The sequence below is a fragment of the Furipterus horrens genome, unplaced genomic scaffold, assembly GCF_987537825.1.
Source record: "Furipterus horrens unplaced genomic scaffold, mFurHor1.1.pri manual_scaffold_10, whole genome shotgun sequence".
NCBI classification, from domain to species: Eukaryota; Metazoa; Chordata; class Mammalia; order Chiroptera; family Furipteridae; genus Furipterus; species Furipterus horrens.
The window spans coordinates 73,174,212-73,195,936 of record NW_028327180.1 but is presented as its reverse complement, the minus strand read 5'-3'; positions in this window follow the sequence as shown (position 1 = coordinate 73,195,936).

The window sequence follows — 21,725 nt, the reverse complement described above, 5'->3', positions numbered from 1 at the left end:
TGATATCCGTAACTGACCTTTTTGGCCTGATAGCTTCTTCTTGTCTTGCATTTTATATCACCAATAAAGAGTGAGCCCAAGAAACCCTAAGCCATCACCTGCAACCTCAGTAGAAACAGAACCCTAGGCCTGCCCTCTCACTCTCCTTCTCTCTCTACCTGAACCTCCATGTGTGGCCCCATGTGTACTGTGTAATAACTTTGAGGACCTGTAAGTAATACCATCCCCCACCCAAAGTTTCCTGATGTTTATTGTTAAGGGCATCTTGCTATTATAAGAATCACAAGGACTGGTCCAGCCACAACATTGGTTATTGATAGGCTCACACTGGCACAAAACAGGTGTCAACTCTTTACGAGAATACAAGATGCCTTTAAGTATCTGAGCAGCAACTTTGGTTTTAAAACTGTGTGAAAAATTGATGGTGTTATTTGGCTCAGTAGATATATTAGATAGATTACAGTGTATGATTTCAGAATCAATGTTCAGTCTATATATTTGTGCAATAGATAATTACTATAATAAATGCAAACTTGACATTTCAGTGGAAGGAACATAATACATTAAGCCTGTGTCCCAAAAGGCTTGCTAGATCAGGAGCTTATAAACATCCAGTATAGTGGGCCAATTCCCTTGCTTCTAGAGCTGTGCCCTCAAGGCTTCATAGTGACTCGAGACCAGACTAGAGCATGCAAGATTTTGTCTTCCATTTTCCTGTAAAGGAGCCCATGTGTCATGGGTCAGAGGTTTCACTAACTCCCCAAGTAGTAGACCTGGGTTTTAGATTTACTGAAAGAGTTGGTAATGTGTATTAACAATAAAAACAAAGTGAATTTTAACACTAATGTCTAATTACATACCAAGAGGGATAAGTAATTTAAAAGAATTACCATCTGTAAAGATCTTAGAACAGGGTCAGGTAAAGAGGAAGCACTTAATAAATGTGAGCCGTTTTTAAAAACCTGACAGCCATGGCACCTGAGCCCATTTTGAATGACTGGAAATTGACTTCTATTTCTCTTCTGTTCTTTCCTTTACCTCCCAACTCTCCAATTCATTCTGTTTCCCATGTGCTTTCTCTTCTCCCTGATTCTTTTTACTTCTCACTATTTTTTCTCCTCCTTATCTTTCCTCTGCTCTTCTTCCTCATTCCCATACTACCTTTATTAAACCCTTCTCATCTCATCTCCAGTGAGAGTCAGGTTTGGTTAAAACTCTTCAATAACAACTCAGGAAGTCAACACAGTGCAAAAAATTCATTTACATGAAGTGAATCTACATAATGTTTAATTGAGTTTAAATTTAATTTTTTCCAATTCAATGCATTTCCTATGAAACATGCTGAGTGTACTCTTCTCATATTTGCATGCTTCAACAGTAAGTTAAGTTGATTTTCCACCTTACATTTCAAGGGTTTCTACTGGATACTTTCAAAGAACTTTTAATTTAAAGGAAACATGCACATTGTAGGCTACTAGTCAGAAAGGAAAAGCATCCAGAAAAATGTTGGTCACTTACAGAGAGAACTATTCCCTTCTAATTAAGAAAACAAAAATCACATAATTTTGTATTTCTTTTTCATTTCATTCCCTCACTCTTTGTGTGCCTGTGGAGTAAGTGAGAAAGCAGAGTTTAAGAGAAAGAAAATTGGAGATATAGATGGGATAAAGGCAGACAAAATAAAGGGGGTTTTCACCCATACCATACAACAAAACATAAATGTCATTTGGATTAAAGGATTAAATATAAATTAAATCATAAAAATTAGAGTAAAATAAGTATGTCTATTAAATACCTATGGGGAGAAGAACCTTCTAAGTTTAAAGGCAATAAATTGAAGCAGAACAAAATAAAATAGATTTGATTATACACATTTATTTTATGACTGAAAGTTAAAAGGTAAATAGACTGCCAAATATATTAACAGAAAATACAATAAAGACTAATTTTCATTGTAGAAAGAAATTATACAAATTGATAAAAATGCTCAGGCTCTAAGAATCTCAGACAAGAGAATTTTAAAAACATTTTGGAAAATGTTCAACTGTTGAACCTCATTAATAATCAAAGGTAAAATAATAAAACAATTAGGTACCATTTGTCACTTATTGAATTATTAAACATTTTAAAAAATCATACTTTCTGGTCTTTACAAAGATGTGAGATGACACTTCTTCAGTCCTTCCACTCTGGGGGAGCTCTAAGGACTTGATCCTTCTGGCCTCTACCTAATTCTTCACTCCTTAGGGATGTCTATTACTTCTGTTTACTTTTATGAATTTAAAAACTGTACCAAAAGTTTCAAATACATAAATTAGAATGACTAGTACAATGAATCCTTGTAGCCATCATTCAGCATTGAACAACTATCATTTTGACAATACTTAAAAAAAAAATCTCCTTGCTTTTCCCCCTGGAGCATTGAATCAAGTCCAGATATTTATTATTTCACTTGTAAACAATAACAGCAAACAGTGAAAAGGAAATAAACACTAAAAACAGTTAAATTGGAACAATCACATGAAACCTAATATATTAAAACATTTATCAGAGATTTGAAAATTATAGATATTTAATAGTTCCTTAGAAACACACAGGCTAAAAATGAATTCTTGAACTGCCTAGAAATGGGGAAAATATACTTTTAAAAATATGCAAAATTATTCAGAAAACATTAAATAAACCCAGTCCAACCTGTATGATTTACATACACCAGAACAGTGGATGTTAACCCTGGCTAAACCTAGAGTGTCAGGTAGAATTGCCAGATTTAGCAAATAAAAATATATGACAGTCAGTTAAATCTAAATTTCAGATAAATAGCAAATAATTTTTTAGTATAAGTATGCTTCATACAATATGTTCCATACAATAGTTGGAACATATTTACACTAAAATATTATTATTTGTTTTATCTGTATTATTTGTTTATCTCATAATGCCTGGGCTCAACCACAGAAAAATGAAGCAGAATTTTTGAGGTTGTGACCTGGGCATTTGTATTTTTAAAAACTTCCCAGGTTAGAACCATTTAAGTCACAGTGAGGATTAAGAACCAGTGCTCTAGAAAATGCTAATTTTAGCTGAGTTAATTAGGTAAATGGGCATCAGAATTGACTTTAGGTGAAATGGTATCAGGTGAGCTAAATCCCCATCACCACCTTAGCATGCTTCTTACAAGATGCAGTCCATCCCTCTTGGCACAGCGTGGCCTAAGAACCTAATTCGTTTTTAAGACATTAGTTACAGGGTCCCACCTGGAATCTGGCAACTGACTCCATCTGTCCTCTTTGCGTAAGTGAGGTCCCTTCTGAGAGGAGCAGTTTGCATTTCTTGCCTGTTAGCGAAGGCCTGCAACTGAAGATGAGAGCATTCTCTCCTTCTCGGAGGCTGAAACACTCTGGCCTCCAGTCAGCAATGGTGCAGAAATCCCCTTTGACTGTCTTGGGCACTTTTATTTTTCACTTGCATGGATGGAGAAACCGTAAGTAAGTTGGTGATTTGCAATTGTCAGGGACATAAGCAGAGGCAAACTCAGGTATCCTATTTTCTACTCAGTTAAGTTGATTTAAGAAAAGACGCCTTGGACAAAGTCTCCAAAATTGCTTAGTGTAGCTCAGAAAAAGCAGATCAGAGTTTTACAGTTGCAGACTTTTTCCAAAACAAAATGTTACCTGAAAGCACTCCTTTCTCCTTCTCTGTAGCTAAGGCACTATCTGCCTCCTCATCAGCTTCCAATGACCAGGGTGGCAGAGAAGAATGGGCTGTTATTTGATGCCAAATTGGATCTGCAGAGACTCAGTGAACTAAGACTAGAGAATTATTACAGTGACTCAGTATGTGTGTGTCTATTTGTGATTTTTAGCAATGATAGCAAGCAAGACTTCCTTTTAATTTCCTTTTAAATATTAGGGTGTTTCAAAATGTCCACAGTTATTGATTAGGCCACTGTGTTTCTGATCCTGGTGATAGAAAGTAGCCAACTTCTAAACTTAAAAAAACAATTCATCTGGGAGGCTCTAACTAAACTTTCCATATTTCAGGAGTACCCTTCCTAGCCACAGGGAAAGCTGAGTACTCTTCAGCTCAGAGCTACTTTTTAGACATCCCTGTTGTCCTTTGGTTGTCACAGGCCATTGCGCCATGTGAGAACTGGCAGCATTGACAGACAACTCTCATTCCAGTGTTCTGATTGCCTGAGAAGCATGGGCTTCAGGAGTGGATTCATCTTCAAAATGGGTGGAAAGCCAGAACCTTGATTCCTCCTGCTGTGGATAATATTCAAAGCAGCAGAATGAAACTCTCATGCCGATGCCAACTGCACCTCGTCTCTGGCCTCCATAACTACATTGGCAGGGGCCATAAGGGGTTTCTTTTTTCTTTCTTTCTTTTGCTTTTTTTGTAGCCCTGTGCTCTAAGGAAGCCATCAATTTTAGTTAAATGAAAGCCTCATAATTCTGAATGTTCCTGACAAGTCCCCCACCCCTCACCCCCAAGTCATAGTCTTATGAACATTACTGCCATCAGGACTAGCAGAATTAAGTTTACAGTTTACATCAGTTTCCAAAAGTTCAGAACTCCCCCAACAACTCTTTTGTCCCAGAGAGTAACTCCCATGTTGTTCTGTGGATTTCTTTTTCTTGGGTTATTTCCACTCTCTTCAACTCCTGACACCCTTCCACTGTTCTCTTTGGTCAGTCAGCAAAATCTCTTATATACTCAGCTTCTTCCCTGAAAACTCACCTTCCTGCTGAAGAACGTCATCTCCTTTATAGTTCTTAAAATGTAGCTGTGGTTTCTCCTTAGTACTACTCATTTTTTTCTCTCTTACAACATACACAAAATAGCCTCAGAATTATACCATCAATATTACTGGTAACAACAAACCTATGAAGTAAATGTTCTATTCTCTCTGGAACCCATTCTAATCATGCTTTCACTGTGACTGTTTCACTACAACGTTCTTTCTAATTCTCACTCCCCATCTCGAACTTTCTGCAACAGTGACCACAGTTAATGCCCTCTTCCTCATTGAAATACTTTCTTTACATGGTTTCTACACTTTACTGGTTTTTCTACTATTTCACTTGATTAGTTCCTGTATCTTCTTGGTTAGTTCCTCATCATTACCACAGCCTCTTAATGTTGAAGGGCTACAAGTATTGGTTCTTACCCCTCATCTCCTTTTTGGTTCTTACACCTCATCTCTTTTGTCTCCTCTCATATGTTCCTCATACAGTCCCATAGATTTATAAACCATTTATTCACTACTTCCCAATTTTATCTTTCTTGTACTCCAGACTTATATATCTAAATGGCTACTCAACATTTAAAAAAAATATTTATTGTATTTTTTTCCATCATCATTTAGTCCCCTTAGATCCCCCTTCTCCCAGCAATCACCACACTGTTGTTCATGTCCATGAGGCCTTTTTTCTTTTTGCTCAATCTTTGCACCCCTTAACCTCCCTCCACCCTAGCTGTCATCCTGCTCTCCATCTGAGTCCGTCCCTATTTTTCTTGTTAGTTCAATTTAACATTTCTATATGGCTATCTAGTAGACATATAAAATTTAACATTTCCAAATGCAAATTCTTGATCTTTCTGCCCCAAATCTCTTCTCTGTGCCGATTAATGGCAACTCATCCTTTCAGTTGCTCAGGTCAAATTCCAGAGTTATCTTTGATCTCTCTCTCTCTCCCTCTCTCATCTATTTCATCAGTAAATCTTATTGTCTTTAATCCTCAAATTTACTCAGAATCCAAACAATTCTAATTACAACCACTTTTACCACTCTGCCAATATATCATAATCTTTCACAGGTTATTACAATAGCCTCTTAAGTGGTCTCATTGCCTTTTCTCTTGCTCTCTTCTTCAGCCTGTTCTCAACACAACAGTCCTAACTATTAGTTTGAAACATTAGTCAATTTTGACCATTCATTTAAAGTCTTTCAATCTCTCCCAAATAAAAGCCAAAGATATAATAATCACCTATAAGGCAGTCCACAAGCTGCTCTTTTCTAGCATCTTATATCCTACTGTTCTACCCCTTATTTTGGTACAGCTACACTGCTCACTTTATCTGGAATGTTCTCACATATTCACATGTCTAGCTTCTTCACCTGGTTCTGTTTTTTACTCAGATTTTACCTTTTCTATGTAGCCCTCCCCCCACTGTACTCCCTATCCTCCTTTGCTATTTTATTTTCCTTTATAGAGCTGTTCACCATCTAATACACACACACACATTATTTATTTAATTTATTTATTTTTAGGGATAGGGGAAGGGAGAGAGAAAGAGAGAAAGAGAAACACTGCAGTGTGAGAGAAACATCGATTGGTTGCCTCTCTCACACCCCCACTGGGGACCTGGCCCACAACCCAGGCATGTGCCCTGATTGGGAATCAAACCGATGACCTTTCGGTTCACAGGCCAGCACTCAATCCACTGAGCCACATCAGTCAGAGCTCTAATATACTTTTTACTTTATTTTTCCCTCCTCCCATATCATCTCCAAGAATATAAACTCTATGAAGGCAGGATTTTTGTTGCCACTCAGCTTTTTAACTATATATAGTGCCAGTAAGCTGTCTTCTGAAAGGTGGAAGTGTTACCTTTGTTATTAGCAATAGCCCTCTGCTATTGCCATGGGTCTAATAGCTAAGTTCACTTCACCTACATGCATTCTAACATAAGAAATTTATATAATTCAAACCTTTGGGAAAATACTCTCAAATTTCTTAGAAGCTGAAGACTTCTAAGTTGATACAGTAACTGTTAATCAATTTCTAACAAAGAGTTCTGTGGTTAATAAAATAGAAAAATGATTTTTCATCTGTTGTAAAATCAATCCAGCATACCTAGAAGGAAAACCTGGTAAATGAAAGATGACCAATAGCAAGTAACCATTCCTACATGCCATTTCCTAATTACCAGTATTCAAAGAGTTAGAATAATATACTACTAAAATTAGACAAACTAGAAGATGATGTAAAACATATTTGCAATAATTTAGGTTCATCTATATGCAAATAATGATTATTTTCTGTAGTTGTGCATGGAATGTGGCTAATGGAGAGGTACATATAAGAATGAATGCTAAACATAGACTCATTGATTATTTATTTAAAAATTATGACAATATAATTAAGGAAAACATCTGATCACCTATTTTTAAAAGTATATTTTATTGATTATGTTATTACAGTAGTTTCAATTTTTTTCCTTTGCTCCCCTCTACCCAGGACCCCCCTTCCCTCCAGCAATTGTATCCCCCTTAGTTCATGTCCATGGGTCGTGCATATAACTCCTTTGGCTTCACCCTTTTCTATATTATTCTTAACTTCCCCCTGTCTATTTTGTACCAATGGACTATGCTTCTAAGTCCCTGCACCATTTCCCCATTTCTTCCCCTTCCCCCTCCCAGCTGATAACCCTCCAAATGATCCCCATACCTATGATTCTATTCCTATTCTGGTTTGCCTAGTTGGATTTTGTTCTTATTTTTTAGATTCAGTTGTTGATAGTTGGGTTTGTTGTCATTTTAATATTCATAATTTTGATCTTTTTCTTAAGTAAGTCCCTTCGACATTTCATATAATAATAGTTTGGTGATGATGAGCTCCTTTAGGTTTACCTTGTCTGGGAAGCACTTCATCTGCCCTTCCATTCTAAATGATAGCTTTGCTGGATAGAGTAATCTTTGGTTGTAGGTCCTTGCTTTTCATCACCTTGAATACTTCTTGCCAGTCCCTTCTTGCCTGCAAAGTTTCTTTTGAGAAATCAGCTGATAGTTTTATAGGCACCCCTTTGTAGATAACTCTCTGCTTTTCTCTTGTTGCTTGTAAGATTCTCTCTTTACCGTTCACCTTTGGCATTTTAATTATGATGTGTCTTGGTGTGGTCCTTTTTGGGTCTAGCTTGTTTGGGACTCTCTGTGCTTGCTGGACTTGTATGTCTATTTTCTTCACTAAATATGGGGATTTCCCCTTCATTATTTTCTCACATAAGTTTTCAATTTCTTGCTCTTCCTCTTCTCCTTCTGGCACCCCTATGGTTTTGATGTTAGCATGTTTAAAGTTATCCCAGAGGTTCCTAATCCTCTCCTCATTTTTTTCTGTTCTTGTTTCCTCATTCTGTATTGACTGACTGTTGTTTTCCTCCTTATGTTCCAAATAATTGATTTGAACCCTGGTTTCCTTCCCTTCACCATTGGTTTTGTATGGATTTTCCTTCGTTTCATTTAGCATAGCCTTCACTTCTTCCCTTATGCGTTTGCCATACTTAAGCATATATGTCAAGCCTGTGAGCATTTTAATCACCAGTGTTTTGAACTCTGTGTCTGTTAGGTTGGCTATCTCCTTGTCGCTTATTTCTCCCACTGGAACTTTGATCTATTCCCTCTTTTGGGCCATATTTCTCTGTATCCTCATCTGACAGGCTCCTGTATTTGTTTGCCTCTGTGTCTTAGGTAGAGCTGTTGCTCATGTTACGTTGTAAGGGGTGAAGCCTTAGTTTTTCTCGTCAGTAGAGGGCGACCTTTTTCACCACGTTGTGGTGCTGTATATGGGGGAGGGGTCTGAGAAGGAACAATGTCGCTTGCTCAGTACTTGCCCCTTTTCCAGGCAGTTCTCCCACTTTGTACGGGACTGGCACCTCTCTAGTTGTTGCCCTGGCTGTCATTTCCTGAGTGAATGGGTCTGTGGATGTTCTAGGATTGTGGGGGCCCTTTAAACAAGCAGACTCTGCTGAGAGACCAGCTGTTTCTTCCTCTGCCCCAACCGCCACTTGTTTGCACAGTCATAAGCAATGAGGCTTTATTTTCCCCAGCACTGGGACTGTGAGCTGTGTGGTTTGGTCTGGTGCTGGGAGTGCTCCCCAGGTGTCCCTCCTGACTTTTTAAAATGTGTGACTGCACTTTCTGGCAGCCTGGTGCTGCCACCACTGCTGCTGCCACCACACTGAGCCCTCTCCGCTCTGGCTCCGCCCCTCCTGCCTGTCTGGATGAGTATTTCTTCTTTATATATTTGTTTGTTGGACATTCAGGCAGCTCAGTTTTCTGGAACTTCTGGTTGTCTCTAGTTTTGAGGTAGTTATATTCCTTCTTAGTTGTGGAGGGAGACACAGCGTGTCTGTCTAGGCCTCTGTCTTGGCCAGAAGTGATCACCTATTTTCATTTACCTCTTTCATACCCAGTAATAATAAGGGATGACTCATCAGTTGTGTGTTATTTTGAGCTTATTAAAATTTAGAAATGAATTGCATTTCTTTTAGTTTCAGGGTCAGAGCATATTAGAAATGAAGCATCACTTGGTACATATTTATTAATAAATTATTATGCCTATCATGGCTCTTATTGTAGAACTGGGATAAAGAGAAGTACTTAATATGTACAAGTATTCCTCAGGGCCTCATGGGAGTGAAGTAATGAACAATTGGATTGGTTAGACAATCTTGGAAGAGTTAGAGAATAATACTAAAGATTAATGAAATCTCTAGCACTTATCTGCATTAGCTATTATATATTAACTAACAATGACTATTGATTACTGCATGTAAATAAATACCTTTTAAAGTTAAAAAATAAAATTTGATTATCCATAATATGGATAATTCAGATTGTTTGTATTTATCCATGTATTACCCATAATAAAAAAAATCTATTTTTAAGGTAGTTTGAAAGTCTCTAAAAAGTATTGAGGTAGGTCACCCTAAAGGAGAGAAAAATAATGATAAAGTTTATTTATTTTTTTACAGCGTTCTTTAAATGCACTAACCTTTCATTCTTTCATTGCCTCTAACCCTGTGCTATGCCTTTCCCTGTTGCTAGGTCACTGTTTTCCTTCCTGGATAACCCCTCATCTTTCAGAGCCCAGCCTTTCCTCACCATTCAACCCCCACCCCACAAGTTGTTTTGAGTTATTCTAGTACCCTGTATCCTTCTTATGGTAACCTGTAACACATTTATTGTGACAATCTGATTCCCTATATTGCTCATGGAATCCAAACTTTGTGAGGCTGGAAAGGTGCCCATCTCATTCAACATTGTATTTCCTGATCCTAGGATAGGCCAAACACATAGAAGGTGCTTAATAACATTTACTAATTGAATGACTATAGTGCTGATTGAATGTTAGGTTAAATGAAACAATTTTTAGGAGAGAAGTCCCTCAATTTACCCCTTCTATGAAAAAGAGCTGGCACAGGTTATTTAGTGATCGCATTCTAAAACTCCTTTACTGGGCCCATGTGAAGGACAAGAGCTCTGTGGAATGGACAATGTGCAAGATAAAGAGGCCTAATGATCACGATGGCAATCACTGGAAACAGCTCATCATGGTATCACTACAAGTAATACAAATAACTGGTTTGCAAACAGTATATCAAGTGGAGGTCTTTGAAATGCTTTGAAAGCCATTGGGATAAAATAGTAAATTCAACAAAGGATCTTCGTCTTTCCTTCTCAAGTTTTATCTTTCTAAACTCTCAGCAGTCTTTCCTTCCATATTTTGACACAGTTTCTCTGCACGACTTTCAGGGCACATTTCCTCCCAAATTTCTTCCTACCACATTGACTGCTTCCCCAACCCCAAGTCTCTTTTGCTGGCTTCTCCTCACTCTGTAGACCTCTAAATGTTGAAATGCCCTAGGACTGGCCATCTTCTCTATCTTCACTAATTCCCTAGATGATCAAATTTAGTTTTATTGCTTAGTTATGGTTTTTCTAATCTTTACTCTAAAATTCATATTTCTAGATGTGATATGTTTCCTAATTCCTCAGACCCAAATAATCAATTTCCCCATCAACATAACTTAGATGTTTAACATGCATTTCAAATTTAACATGTTCAAAATTCCTGACTTTTTCATCCGAAAACTAACCCTGATTTTCCCATATCAGTAAATGACACCATCAACCACCAAGATATCCCAAAGAGAGGACCATTCTTTTTTGTTGTTGTTGTTATTTAATACTCTACATCTGAATCCATCATCAAATCATGTCAATTTTATTTTTAAAATACCCATATGTCCCAAATCTAACCATTTTTAATGAACTCCAGCACTATCATCCTAGTTCAAACTACCATTATCTTGTCTGTGTTAGTACAATGTCCTCTGACTGATCTCCCTTCTTCTACCCAGACAGCAACCAGATTTATCTTTTTATAACATATATCAAATCTCCATTCAAAACCATCTATTGGTTTCTCATTACCACCTTTCTGCTTTATAACACTTGCCATGGCTCATGTAACTGTTTGCAGGCTCTCTAAATGCAGGGGCGCTTAGAGAGGGCCTAACACTGAATAGGTGGTCAATAAATATTTGCTGAATAAATGAATGAATCACTCAAAAAATTTAAAAACTTTGGTATATGATATTATAACCTGGTAAAACAGAAACAAACTATGATATCTAGTGATATCTATCTTGGTAGTTACATCCTAGTTCATACTTAGAGCCCCATGCACCATATTTTTTTCACATGATTGTAACAAAGAATCTCAACTCTTCATCATAGATTATCTTTTCTTCAGCAGCACGAGCCCTGTGATATGCTTTTTACTAGGAGGATGTAACTTATAAGCTATCCTTTTAAATACAATAAAAAGATGAAGATACGTATGTGACATACACGGGCCTTTATCTGTAGGCATGCTTTTTTTACAGTGAGTTGTATGATGGAGAGCTTGAAAAACCTATGCTATGATTTCTCCAGAAATTCCCCACTTGCCAAAACACTATATATATATATATATATATATACCTCCACTGCCTTGTGGCATACCTCTTCAGGGGAAAGGCTAAGGGAGTAAACCCCAACAGAAAATCCGGAGCCGGAGTCCCTAAGGCGGTTTGACGTTGTAGTCAACACCGGCAACTCCTGCGGCGCACCTGAAGCCAAGCTGTATTGACTCTGTCTTTCCCTTGGACCCTTCAGCTGCAAAGAGAGGGGGGGTCTGCTGCATGGGCAACAGCAGACCCTCCATATCACCCTGCCCAGGCTCTGTAGCTTCAGCTTCACTGGAGAGGACACTCCAGCGTCATCGCAAGATGTCGATTCAACACGGGAGGAGACAGATACCATGTCACTCCCGAGTCGGACTGCACAACCATTCTCGGCGGTGCAGAAAGACTCTTAAGAAGCTACACCATCGTCTCTCAAGACGGACGGCTGCCGACGATATATATATATATATATATATATATATGAAAGATAAAACCAAATAGAACTGTTAGGTCTCAAAACATAGACTTAAACCCATAGTCATTTATTTATTTCTTCCATGATTACTTATTCACTCCTACAATGTGCCAGGCATTATGGTAAGCACTAAGGGAACAGCAGAGGACTAAACAGATAGGCTCCATGCTCTTATAGAATTTACATTTGAGCTGGGGCAGTTAGTGAACAAGTAAATGAATATATAAAATAATTAAAAATTGTGATTAGTGCTCTTAAGGAAAAAATATGGTGCTGTACTAGTACAAAAGAGGAGTACTGTGGTAGGGAGACTAGTGCCCTTTTCAAAGATGTCCAGATTGCAGTCTCCCCAACTTGTGAATATATTACATAACAAGGGGGATTTAATGTTGCTAATTAGCTGACCTTGATTTCAGGGGATTATTCTGGGTTATCTGGATTTATCACAAGGGTGGAAAAAGAGAGGCAGGGGAAAGAGTGTCAGAATCAGAGGGATTTAAAGATGTTGCCCTGCTGAATTTGAAGATGGAAGAGGGGGCTGCAAGCCCAAAAGTGTAGGCAGTCTCTAAAAGGAAGGGGAAAACAAAACAAAACAAAACAAGGAAAGGAATCCTTCCTAAGAGCTTCCACCAGGAAAGAACTGCTGGTGCCTTCTTTGATTGTAGCCCAGTGAGACCCATTTCAGACTTTTGATCTTCAGAAGTCTAAGATAGTAAATTGGTGATAATTTGTTACAGCAGATACAAAAATAGCACAGGGATATTAGATAGGAGAGTCCAAGAAAGCTTCTCTAAAGAGGTGACACTAATTTGAGAATTGAAGGATTAAAAAGAGTGCATCATGAAAACAGCTGGTGATAATATATTCTAGGCAGAGAAAACAGCCCAAGGGCCCAAGATTGAAAAGAGATAGACATGCTCTAGGAACTGATTAAAGACAATCAAGTGTGGTGACTGAGAGAGAAAGTGAATAATAAGAGACTGGAAATTTAGGTAGGATTAGCTCATAGGGCCATATAAGCTATACTAGGGAATTTAGATTGCACTCTCCTTGTATAGGAAGACATTGACTGGTTTTACACATGAGTATAACATAATCTGTCTTTTGTCTTTTTATAAGTCTGCTTTTTATTGCATATAACATACTTAACATGTGCAAGTCATAGTGTAGAGCTCAACAGATTTTTAGAGAGTGGTAACCAACACCTAGATCAAAAATAGAACATTACCAACCTCACTGAAGCCTCCCACCTGCCTGCGTCTAGTCTTGATCTCTAACAAAAGTAACCACTCTTCTGACTTTTACCATCTTTGTTTCTCCAATTATTCAGCTTTATAGAAATAGAATCATGCAAAATATTTTCTTTTATATATGATTTTTTCTGTGGAACATTACATTATGTGAGATTTATATATAATATACTGTTGCTCATAGTAATAGTTGTAAAAACAGTCATTGCTGTGTATATTTCTATATATAGCAATAACAATATATTCCATTCTACTGTTGAGGTACATTTGAATGGCTTTCAAGTTTGAGCTATAATAAACATTCTTGTATACATCTTTACACACATATAAGCATTTCTATTGGGTATACACATAAGAATACAGTTACTGAGTCATGGGGTCTGTATATATTGAAATTTAGTAAATGCTGCCTGTTTTCTAGGGTGAGTGTACCAGTTTACACTCCACCAGCAGTCTGTGATAGTTGAAGTTTCCCCATCCTTCCCAACACTTGAAAATGCCAGCTTTTAATATTAATTAATTAATTAAGTTATTCTCTTAGGTGGGTAAAGGTGTTTCATTGTTGCTTATAATTACATTTATTTGATAATTAATGATATTGAAAGACTTTTCATATGCTTGTTGGATATTTGGATATTTTCTTTTATTAAGTGCTTGTTCACTGCTTTAGTACTTTGGTTTGTAAAAGATAATTCTGGTTTCTATGGGGAGGTTATATGAGCCAGTTTTAAGCATTTGCTTGGATCTTGGTGCAATATAACTGAAGTTTTGTATATGCATAGGAAATGTATTTTCAACGGCTCATGTACGGAAGGAATGCTACAGAAAACAGGTGCATTACACAACACCATCAAAGTGCAATTTATATGTAAGATTAATCATGAACTTGTGACTCAAAAGTGCTTTCAGAAAGTATCAACCTATCCTGTTAAGACACCTTATTCTTGTCCTTCCCATTACCAATCTTAAAGGAGAATCGTACTGTCATGAATTGAATTTATTAATGAAGTGATATCCTTTATACACAAGCTTTACAGAAATTTAATGATTGAGGAAGAGAAAATGCAATCTGCATAAAATTTAATTGTATGGCTTCCAGAAAAAATTAATTTTACTTCTATGAAACCGAGTTAGATGAATTCTGAGACATAAATATATGAAGGAGAAAGGGCATGTCCAATTAATGGGATTTCTGGCAGCCTGACCAAGGAAATTCTGCAAAATGTTGCAATACAAGGTAAAACCCCCTCTGGAGCAAGAGGTACACGGAATGCAGAAGGCTCCGCCCTACAATAAATTAACTTTGTACAGCATCCTTTATTGCTCTGCTCTGCATTCTGGCAGGCTTTCTCTCATTGTCTTTCCCCTTGAGTGACTTGCTTGCTTCTGTTTTAAAGATGACTCAGCCAGACTTAGTCTTTCATGTCCTCTCTCACCCCCATTTTTGTTTCTAGAGTAGCAAAGCCAGAGAAGAGCCTTTTCTGTGGATGTTTCAGCACACTGAGCTATTGGCCCTGAGAAGTAAACTGCTTCTTTTCTCTTTTGAACCTTGACTGGTGACATTCGTCATCTAACTAGGTTACCTCTGGCTCCCTCATTTCTCTGAAGCTAGTTATCCCAAATGTCCACAGCTCCTGGGGGGTCGGGCTGCTTTTCATCCCTGACCCCTTCAGGGAGCGACAACCATTGCAATTCTCTCAGCAGCTCCAGACCAGGAGTGTAGAGAGCAGCCACAGATCTAAGGCTAAGAGGGCGGGCACTCCGCCAAGTTCTGTGCGCTGCTCTTTCGACCACACCTTCCTGGGTTGCTCTGCATTTGAAGAGCATAGAAAATTAATTTCCCCGGGGCAAGGGACCTGTTGGGGCGAGGGTGGCAGGGCTCGGGAGGGAGTGTCTCATGTTCGAAAAATGTAGTTGACTCGCCCTCTGCTGGTTAAGGTTCTGAATTGTTGCTGCCAAAACAAAAGTGGGAAAGAAAGCAATCCAGATAACAAGGATAAATTGCAGCTGAAACACAGCTTAATTTAGTTTATTGGCCCATTTTTTACAACCACGTAGTTCTCTTCGGCCCTATCTGCTGCCCTATCTCTGAGATTTAATTAGACTCCAATTCTTAGCCCTAGTCCCAGTTAATATGTTGTCCGGAGCCTATTTTTATTTTCTCTTGGATTTTTGCCGTTCTAAGAAAAGAATTAAAACCCACAAACGTGCTCTTTTTGTCTGATTTGTTGTTAGGCAACTGGAAAATGACACCTAAACCGTCACTTCTAGACCACACTTGGGCTGCAGCCCAATCAATCTCTTCGCCTGAAACAGTATCTCATGGGAGCAAAAACATCTGCTGGTTCTGTGTATGAAACTAATTAATTAAAAAGCAATACAGCAAGAGCAATCCGTCCCCACACCGGTTTCTTGGAACAAGATGAGGGACTGGAAGCCATAACTCACACAGAATTTTGTACCGCCTTTGCTGTCCTACGCATTTTGTTGGGATAAACCAACGCATCGAGGTTGGTTAATCTACTGTCTGTCGCACAGCAAGACAGCATTTACAAGAATGCACTTAGAATTCGGTGGGAAGGAAGAGAGAAAAAAATCAGGATTTCACAATATGGGATATTATTTAATATCAGCTGGTTCCCTGCCAGCCTAAATATCCCGAATCAAGGGGTTCTTACCCCCCTCCATATCTGGCATTGTAAATTAGTCTCTCACGCGTCCCTTGAAATCCACTGGTATTGGCCAGTGCCTTTGTCAGGTGAAAATCTCTGCAGCGAGTCATGGGACTAAACAGGGGCGGTGTCGCTGTCCACATCCAGGGTGCTGAACTCTAGGCGTGGCCAAGAGAGATTTCCTTTACATGACAACTTCCGGTAGGGCGGGGTCGGGGTCGAGTTCCAAAAAATGGATCCATCTGCCACCTGGTGGTTGATGAGGAAAGTGCTTTTGATAAAGTTTAAAAAATACTTGGGATTGAAACCCTAAACTCTGAAGAAAATTGAAGGGGTTTGGGATCTTGGAGCTCAGGCTGCAGATTTTGGGAGATCTATTTTTAAAAGCCATAGAGAGATATAGGATAAACTGAGAATTTTCGGAGTGATCTCTCACTTCTACCCAAGAAAACAATTTACAAATACATTTAAATTTCCCAAGCATCCCCCCAATACATCTTGTTACCAGATAACTATTTTAAAAGTATTTGTATATATAGGCATTTAGAAATATTTACTAAAATATTCACAGAGTATATTTTACTAAAAGAAATACTATTAAAGCTCTATCTTGTTGCCAAATACATTCGAGGAAGCTTTGCTGAAAGTACTGCTAAGATTTCAGCTTCTGGAAGGAAGAAAATATGTAATTATATTTAGAAAATAGTAAGAGGTTATAGGAATTCTAAAAGGAAAACTCATGTTTCTTTTCCTTCCAAGACTAGTACATAAACTCTCAGAGAATTGAAAATATAGGAAGTTTATGGTATGCTTATTATTTTTGCTTTGTGTATTTTTACACTGTTTTACACTGTGTACTTTTACACAGTAATGAGTAAGTGCTGTGACATATGTAAATTTAACTTCAGATGAGGAGACTGTTAGGTCACTGAGTAGGTAGAGATTCTTTGATACATAACAAAAAAGGAGCAAAAGAAATAGTCATTCAAATGCTGTTGTCATAAAAATACTATAAAAAGTTCGGTACACTTTTTTAGAAGTTATGAAGTCAAAAACCCAACTGATCATAAAATTGTATGTGTCTCATAAAAACCTTGTCTTCCCAATTAGTTTAATATCATTCTTCCTATCTTTTGAAACAAATAACTGCTGTATAGCTAGAGTCTTACTATATGTTCAGATATCTGAGTTACAGTATAAAACCAATTCCAACAAATTGAGGATAAAATAAATTTCTTTCACAAACAAATTTATCAACCTCAGAAAACAATAGAACTATCCAAAAATATTGGCTTTGTCAGCCAACCCAAGTAATATTTAGTATTTTTTTAGGTATTTTCTTGTTATTCTTCTATGAATTTTAACATAGGAAACATGGTTATCATTCCTGTTTTAAAGTATAAAATATTATTTTAAAATATTGATTTCAATAAAAATATAGATACTGAATTGGGGTTGTCTTCAATTATATATAAAAGAAAGAAACTTGTCAGAGTTTAATGAAGAAAAGAAGTATTACTCCATTTGATTAAGTTGGGAAATTTCCAAAACACTTGCCAGATTTCAGGAAAAGACACCTATAATCTCTGTTACCAGAGTCAACATGGAAAACAAATAAGCATGAATAAGGGAATGAAAGCCATCTGTTTAAAATAAGAGTGTAATATAAATCTGGCCTGTAAATAATTTTGATTTATATATGGCTTCTTATGTTACTGCGAAAGACAGAAACATTAGACGGACTTGCAGATGGTAACAATAAGAGGCATTGTCATTTGAAGCAACAGATGGTTGGTCAAGAGCAGCTGGGATAAACTGATTTGCCAAAGAAAGACTTCTAGACCTTCAAAGACTTGTGTTCCTGCCAAAATGAATTAAGAAACCTAAAGTGCATGAAAAGACAATGAAAGAATAGAATTTAAAAATAGTAGTAAAGTCCAAAACTGCAGGTGTGAACTAAGTGTTTTAAAATACTTTTGCTCCTAAAAATATACAGCTTTTTTAAAACTTAAGGAGTGTACATGAAAAAAAATGAAAGGGGATTCCAGATACTAATATGCTTATAAATATGATGATAACAATAAATATCATAAAGATTAAAACTCTAAGACTACTTTAAATTTAGATACAACAATAAAAATAACAAATGGGAGATTCTCCATATTCTAGTTAGGGTATTTTTTTCTGGAAAAAGTTGAAAATAGTAACAAAATTTTTAGCAGAACAGTTTCAGAAGCATTTAAATCTATGATGCAAATGTAAATAAAAAAACATAAATGGCATATTTTATATAAATGTTAAAATAGTTTTTAGTTCAATACCATTTCATTATAATGTTAATGAGCTGCCATTTGAACTTAACTTTTGTTTATGCCAATTAGCCTATGATAAAGTTGATTTCCTTATACGTTGTTTTGCTTAAAGTTGCAGAACCTGTATTAAAAAATGGTTACTCTCCCTCTCAAGTTGTATGGGAGAAGTATACCTCTCTGCCCTAATGATGCTGAGTTTGGTCATGTTATATACTTCGACCTCATATTGGATTTAGTATACTTCCCCACCCTTTGACTTTGTGCTTGTCCATGTGAGTTGCTTTGGCCAATGGGACATTAGCGGAGTGGATTGAATTGTGTCCCCTCAAAAGATATGCTGAAGTCCTAATCTCTATGCTTATAATGTGTAATATGTTGTATAATATGTAGTAATATTATAATAACATATATATGAAAAAAGAGAAAGTGGTAACGCAAGTGTAGCAAAATTGGGGAATGTAGGTGAAAAGTATATAGTCATTTATTATTACTTATTATGTCAAATATAAGCAAATCCAGACTAGGTAAGGAGAAGTTCTACTCAAAAAAACTATTGCAGAAGCAGAGCACTGTAACCACAAACCTGCAAATGTCTCAAAATCAAATTGAAAAAAAAAAGTTGTTTTTTTTTAAATAAGGAGGGGTAAACAGGGCTAGCAGGAACTTTGTGTGGGAGTAGGGCAAGGGGATAGGGTAAGCATATGGAATAATTAGGGTGTTTTCACAAGACAATTTTTTTCTGTGGTTGGCCAGTTCTCAGAATAAGCCATTTAGTGGGATGTTCTGCCTTTTGGGGCTTGTTTAATTTGGGGGTCAAATTAAAGTTCAGGGGCCTTTGCAAAGAAGAGAAACCTGATTAAAGTTTGGTCACGCCAAATCAGTGGGTAAGTAGTAGGCCATTGTAAGTACTCATAACTTTAAATTATTTAAAAGTAATATTTTTAAAAGTTTAAGAGTCAGCATTTAGATATAGTTTTGGAATGGATTTTTTGTTCTCCAAATCCTCATGATATGGTAATAGCTAGGGTTTGCACCTCTTTCCAGTATCCAGATTTTTGAGTAAAGACCCTGACATTACAACTTAAATGGTTATAGATTTATTCTGTGGGCCCCAATTCTACTTCACTGGAAAGGCTGGAGACTTTTCAAAAATACCATCATATTCAAAGTTCCCAAGGTTTTCAAAGGAAAAAAAATATTTTGGAATTTAATCCCATCAAGAGAGTATTAATTACTACATCCCCTGAGGACAAACCAAGCAAATTAAGATTCAGAGGAAACCAGTTGAAGAGCAGTATTTCTTGTGTTTTAACTCATAAAATGTATGTTTTTAAATTATTTGTTTTGGATAACTTATTTGGAAATTGGTTGTATTAAAACTTCCTAGGTGCTGGCTATAGTTAATAATACTGTATTGATTATTTGAAAATTGCTAAGAGAGTACATCTTAAAAGCTCTCATCACAAAAACAAAGTTATAACCATGTGTGGTGATGGATGTTAACTAGACTTATTGGGGGTGATCATTTCACAATATATACAAATATGAAATCATTACATCATTCATCTGAAACTAAAATAATGTTATATGTCAATTATATCTAAATAAGAAAAGACTTTCTAGGATGCCATAAGCTTCTACATAATATGTGAATCATTGGGCAAAATATCTTCTTTTAAAATAAAAACTCTGTAGACATGTATTGACTATGGATAAACACGTCTTTTTTTCCTACATATAAAGAGATACTCAGGACTCATATTCAGAGTATATGAAGAGCTACTACAAATCAATAGAAAAAAGACAAACAATCCAATGTAAAAAATGGGCAAGAGAACTGAACAACCCTCCTCCCACTCACAGGCTATCCAGATGACAAAAAATATATTAAATAGTGCTCTATTTCATTAGTAATTAATAAGCAGATAAATGCACATTAAGTGCACAATGAGATCACTAGAATGGTTAAAATTTTAAAGGACTAGTACTGCTAGGTGTTGGTAAGAATATGAACAAGTGGAGGCTACACTGTTGATGAGAGTGTAATTGGTACGATCTTTTAGAAAGCAGTTTTGGCAATATCAGGTAAAGCTGAAAAGAACAGATGCTTTGACACCAATGCCACTTCTAGGCATATGCTCTCTCCCCCAAAATGTACACGTTTGCACAAAGTGATATAGAATGACATACTACTATGAATAGTAGGACAATAAAATGAGTAAAGAAGTTTTGCTGTATTTATACTGAAAAAGACAGAAGTTCCCGACAGCTAGGAGCTGGCCTGATACTCTGAGCTATGCTATGGCATTCTCCTGTTGAACAAAAACAATTTCCTAGTCCAACAACATAGAGAAGACCACTCTGTGACTGTGATGGGTCAAGAGAAAGACAAGAGCCTGCCACAATCATATCTGAACACAGACAAAAGAGAACATTGTTCAATCCACAGTAATGATCAAAAATATCTCTCAACTTCTGGCCAAGATGGAGGCATAGACAGACATGCTGCATCTCCCTCCATAACTAAGAAGGAATACAACTACCTCAAAACTAGAAACAACCAGAAGTTCCAGAAAATCAAATTGCATGGAAGTCCAGCAAACAAAGATATAAAGAAGAAATACTCATCCAGACAGGTAGGAGGGGCAGAGGCGAGGTGGAGAGGACACAGTGTGGTGGTGGCAGCAGCGGCGGCAGCAGCGGTGGCAGTGGCAGGCTGGCAGAAATTGAAGTCACACATTTTAAAAAGTGAGGAGGGACACCTGGGGAGTGTTCCCAGCTCCTGACCAGACCACATAGCTCATGGTCCCAGCACTGGGGAAAACAAAGCCTCATTGCTTCTGACAGTGCAAACCAGTGGGGATTGGGGTGGAGGCAGAAACTGCCAGTCTTTCAGCAGAGTCCGCTTGTTTAAAGGGCCCCCACAGTCCTAGAATATCCGCAGATCCACCCACTCTGGGAAAATGGCCAGGGTAACAGCTAGAGAGGCACCAGTCCCATAGGGAAGTGGGAGAAGTGCCTGGAAAAGGGGCGAGTGCTGGGCAGGCGGCATTGTTTCCTCTCTGACCCCTCCCCCACATACAGCACCACAACGTGGTGAAATGGGTCGCCCTGTACTGACAAAACCCTAAGGCTCCACCCCTTACAACATAACAGGAGCAACAGCTCTACCTTGGGACATGGAGGCAAACAAACACAGCATCCTATCAGGATGAGGAGACAGAGAAGTATGGCCCAAAAGGGGGTACGAATCAAGGTTCCAGTGGGAGAACTAAGCAAT